We start from the raw sequence: 5,758 nt of genomic DNA on the forward strand, positions 1-5,758 counted from the left end.
ATTGGGCAATTCTTTTTGTAAAGTTAGCTAAATATTTCTAAAAAACATTTGCAAGCGATGTCCACATCTTTCTCTCTGTAGGCAGAGGATAGTAGAGTTCATCTCCTCATCTTGTAAGACCAGCATCTTCACTTATCTGTTGTTTAGACTGTAGTGGGTAAATATTTTTCCAAATCTTGCAGGCTCCTGATAAGAACAACCTTGGACTGCTCAGGGGAGCCACAGAGTTTGGCACAAATTTTACAGTCTTTTACCCAGATTCCTTGAATTTTTCCCAGCTTTTTCAAGTAACGTGCTCTTCTGGGAATGTCGGCATTCATGAGATTGTCATTCATGAAAACGTTGGTTCCCTTCAGATTTCTTCCTTGCTTCAATAAAGCGCCATTTGGGTTTCAGATTGACAAACTTTAAGAGGATTGCTGGTTTGTCGGTGTGTCTTCTCCTTGGAAGCAGTCTGCAGATCTCCACATTGTTTGTGTCCAGAGAAATTCCTTTGGACTTTAGGAACTCCCCCACCTGTTTTTCCACAGAGCTCGTCTCCTGCTTGTCAGATTCCTCACCGTTCCCTGCGGTGACTGCCTGTGCGTAGGACTGGGGTTTGATTTTCAATCTGGTGATTATCACATCGTTAGATCTGGAGATCTGCTCTTGGTCATCCATTCGTTTTTCCATTATGTCCGTCCTGTTGAAATACTGCTCCTGCAAAGCCTGGACCTGCTTCCCCTCTTTGATTGGATCCAGAATTTGTCCGTGAACAATCTTTATAGCTTTGATCTCTTCCAGCACAAAATCAAGCATCTTCCTTAGGTCCTCATATTCCTCCGACACTGTTTTTTTTTTTGGGTGGCATGTTTAAGAATTGCTTTTCTCAATATTTACGCTTTTATGCAGTAAATAGAGTTGAAAAGTACTGCTCTATGCCTGCGTGGCGTCTTCTCCGAGAACCCGAAAAAGGACTCCAACATAAAGTAAAAGTCTTAAATGTGGTCTCAGCATTTGAGTTCTTTCTTTGACCGAGTTTGAAGGCTTGCTGTCCCGCGTTAACCAGAGTGGTAAAAATCAAAGCAAGAATAAATCAGAGGAGCTTTTTTATTATTGCCTCGATAAAAATAACAAACATATTATAAAGTTCTGAAGGCTCGAGCAGGCTGGCTTCCCATCCCACAGCGGGTCTCTGTCCAGCCGCCAGCTCGCCTCCCGGGAACCTGCATAATGACCGTGATCGTTCCAGCTCCATTGGCTCTGCGTCCAATATGTGACTTTCCAGGGTGTACCCGCCCTTGACCAACAGTACCTGTCCCTGCTACTGTTGAGCTATTGGTTAAGACAGGTACCAAATTGTGCTGGGCTGCAGCCAGACCTTTGCGCCGCACCCGTCGTTCAAATCCCACTACAAGACCTCAGATCCCGTCTGTTCCATTGACTTAATATTGAAACCGGCCGCCTCTACCCCGTAAATCGCGTTCAGTGTGAACGCAGCTTAACCAGCCAAAAAAAAAAATTATGTGCTAATAGGCCCTTTCTTTCTGGCATTTCATTTTATTTGCTATGCTGCTGTATTCAACAATTTTCACAGTTTCTGAGACTGTCAGTCGGTGTCGTTTGTGCCTCTCACTTGTGTCAGGCTCCTCAGTCAAACAATGACTGATTTCATGAGCAGGATTTCCGAGGCATAAGATAAACATGAAACATGGTTTTCTTAATTGAGGTTGGGATCTTGGTTAAAAACTTCATAAGCATACTTAAAACACCACTGGGAATGTTTTAAATAAAAAAACATATTCATAGGGGGACTTTATAGATATTTAATGAGGAATACACAGAATATTTGTTGTAAGGTTGTTAAAAAATGTCAATCAGTATGAAAACTGAGACTTTGCAAAGATTTTTCCAGAGTTGAAAAGCACTTGTGAAGCACTGTGAAGCAAAACGTGTCATGATCGTGTTTTTAAAGAATTCTCTTTTAACTGTTTGATTCTATAGTGTGTCAATGTCTTTGTTCCTCCTAAGTGACAAACCAAATCAGTGGCATTCTGGGATATGTGCGAGGTTTGGTGCCTCGGCTGTTCAGTAAAGTTACTTCATGCTGCTTGTGATTGAAATTTGCAGACAATTCTTATTAAAACAGAGAGAAAAGGTAAAGTCATGAAGAAAAAGGCTTTAGTTACCTGAACAAGAAGATCCATACAACGGATGAAGACCAAAATCCTACGATTCTCATTCTGCTGCTGCAACATAAAGCCATAAACAACCACGAGGAAAAAAATGTTTTCTACCATCACTGGGTGTAGAGACCAGAGAAGACTCAGGAGTTGCTGGAGAGATTACATCGCTTGGCCGCCCTGGGAGTGCCTAAGGATCCTCTCAGAGGAGGTGGACGATGTGGCCGAGGGAGATTATCATGAATGCATCATGTAAACAAACAAGATGAAGTTGATTTGAGAAGACTATGGTGCCTGACTTCATTGGCTGAAAGTGGGAATCATAGAACTTACCTTAACCCATAAGTGTTCAGGATTGTACGGGCTCATTGAAAAATTGGCAAACCTCTAAGGGGGAAATACAGGAGACCTACAGGAAATATTAAGGTCGTAGATTGTTCGTTGAGCCCGTCGAACCAAAATCTTCATGCGTATTTATTTTATTTCTACGTGTATGCTGTGAGAAATTGGTTGTAGCAAACACTCAATTAACTTGTAAGGATAAAGTGAGGTAGGTGAGACGCAGGTCAATCGTACGGACCTTTCTTTCTTTTGACCCCCCCAAAACCTGTGCACTGCACAAGGAGCTCATAGGGCTGTTCAAGTGATGCGTGTGCGCTCTTTCTGTGCAGCCTGAACGCTAGAAATGAGGAAATTAGACAATCAGAGCGTAGTTTGTGTGGACATCCTACAGGCACTTATATGTCACCTGCACACCCCGTTCACGGGGTCAATGAGGGGCCAGTACTTGCACCTTACTAATGACTACAGAGTGCAGCCTAAGTACACCATACGACAGCATCACCCGTACATCATAAGTGAGTACAACCTATGTTATACTTACAAAGACTTCACGATTCACTTACCAAGCACATGACAATGGTATGTTCTATTTTCATGGTGTCACTTAAGGTGCCCATACAAGCATCAAGGGAAGACACACTTAACTCTTGGTAGTCCAAGGCATTCAGCTAACTTATTTACAATATGTGTTGTTAATTTACCATTTAAATTGTCTTATGGGGGCAATATTTGACAGCCATCTATATGTCCACTAAACCCCAACCGCCCATGGAGTTATGATGCTCTCATTTGACAACCACTTTTGAGTTTCACAACTTTACCAAACAGAATAAGAGGCCTTTCATCTGAGGTCAAACACCTCCACAAAGGCTCCATTAGAACACAGCCCTTATTTTTTCTGTTTGGTGACGGAATTGCTCAAACAAGCGGAACAACCTGCCACCAATTATAGCAAAAAAAAGGCCATCAGAAGCACAGTAGTTAGGATTTGATTTGGAAATTTGTGTTGAAACAAAGCAGTACGCCTTCATTAGGGGAGGTCAAACCCTTCAGGTGTCTGACTCAGTCATAAGAATGTTTGTCCCGTCACTTCGAATTTAAAAAAAAAATTCCCATTTCCCAGCTAACACATGAAATATTATCATTAAGAAGAGTTTCACCTGTGAGAGGACGGCGTCTGGTCCTGATGGTTGACTTTTTGGACCTGTGTGTCATTTAGCTCCCATCAGTAGTCAAACTGCTCTCTGGTATTTTCAGGAAGAATTCAGGCAGCATCCAATTAGCAACCAACAAAACCTGTCACAGTGGATTATCCCCCCACCCACCCCAACGTGCCCATAAAGACCCCCACCATCACATGCTGGTTTGCTCCACCACCCTATTTACATTTTTATTGGCCAATTATCTCCCTCTCTCCTTATTCTGTCTGGGCGCGTGGCGCTCAGGAAAAACAGGGGATCGCAGACGTTCTCTAATTGAAAGACTTTCTGGGGATTATGAGGAGGTCAGGAATAAAGTTGTTGTGAGAAATCATAAACATAAGCCTTTTTACTCACTCTGTTTTTCCACCGGCAGCTGTTTATCATTGCAGAGGGCTTATCTGCCACCGTCAAGACTTCGTGTTATGCGACGTACACACCAGGCATGTGTGGCGCGTTCAAGAACATTACCAAATGGGCATCCTTGAATGTGCTTTTAACATATGGTATTCACCCTGGACTGTTGCCACCTGATACTAGTGCCATATACCTACAGTTGGAAGAGGCTTAGTGCGAAATGTTGCAAATCTCATGAATCTTGCTCTATTCTTTTGCTTTCACAGCTCGATTCCGATATATGACTTGGGTCAACCGGTTACAAACTACAATTATTAAAACATCTTCCATGATAGGATTTCAACTGGTTGATACTTGTGTGAATTAAAAAGAACACCACCAACTCTGAGTCCTCATTGGTCAAACTTCAATTGGCTTCACTTTTGATGCGCACTTATTTGGTGTGCATTTTGTACAGAACAGACTTAAAAACTAGCGTAGAGTCGCATGAATGCAGGAGTTTTGAGTGTGGAGGCCTGAAACGTGCATGTATGGACGTTTACATAGACTTTTTATTGGAAGAAGTTGCTTGAATGTGCGTTTCCGAGCTCGCTGTGAACGTAGCATTAAGCTACGTTCACAGCATTAAGCTACGTTCACAGCGAGCATGTTTTGCGCATTCAAGAACGAAATATACGCAGATTCATGATCTGGCATTCAGCTGGTGGTGTTCACACACAATATAAATTTCTGCTCCATCATCATGTTTACAATAGTTGGCACTTCTGTGTTTTGAAAATGACTCTATCCATACGTCACCACCAAATCCGAGTCCCTGATTTGTCAAAGTTCAGAGTTTGGTGTGCGATAGTGTTTGCGATTTAGCAGCCAAAACTTCTTGCATACGTAGAGCTTAAGAACGGACATAAAAACTTGCATGGCAACCAGTGACCGCGAAAGTTCTAAATGCGGGAGTCTGAAAAAAGAGTTTCTGTGCGTTGGCATAGACATTTCATTGGAAGTGGCTGCTTAAACAAGAGTCAACACAGCTGACATGAATGCAGCTTTAGAGGCACATTTGTGCAGGTGGATTAATTCCATCTTCCTGATGGAGAGGACTTTTTTTTGTTTTTTTAACTTTTGCTGCTAAGACGCAAATTCTGTTGGTCATAACGCAGCTTGATCTTTAATCCAGGAGAATCAGATTCAGTGGATTTTTGTTGGTTTGTTTTCTTCACCAGATGCTGTTTGGAATGGTTAAGTGCAGAAATGTGAGCTGCGTCCCCTGGTTTTAGGGAACAAACGCTAACAGAGCCAAACAGATGCTCAAGAGCATGCTCAATGTTTCTGTTAAAGAGAAAGGAAAGTTCAGAGCTCAAGATGCAGTAAAGATTTGGAAAAAATATGTGCAGCGTTAGCCGTTGCTCCGCCTTCCACAGCACCTGCCGTCTGTCGCGGGGAAAATCCAACGTGCTCAGCACTGCAGCTCCGCTCCGTGGGCTCCGGGTCACGCTCGAGTGAGAAACTCCAAAATGGGAAACTTTCAGTCACCTTTTCTGTCACGGGAAACCACTCTCAAGTTTTCCTCCTGACTTTGGTCGGCAGAAAGTTTATTTTTCCCGTCTTCTTCTCCACTTCCCCGCGTGCTTCCACATCCAGAACCTTTTTTTTTCTTCTTCCTTCTTTTCTCTTTGATCCTCTCCTCAGCCAATCAGATCA

Source organism: Oryzias latipes, chromosome 5, assembly GCF_053564925.1.
Source record: "Oryzias latipes strain Hd-rR chromosome 5, Olatipes_Hd-rR_3.1".
NCBI classification, from domain to species: domain Eukaryota; kingdom Metazoa; phylum Chordata; class Actinopteri; order Beloniformes; family Adrianichthyidae; genus Oryzias; species Oryzias latipes.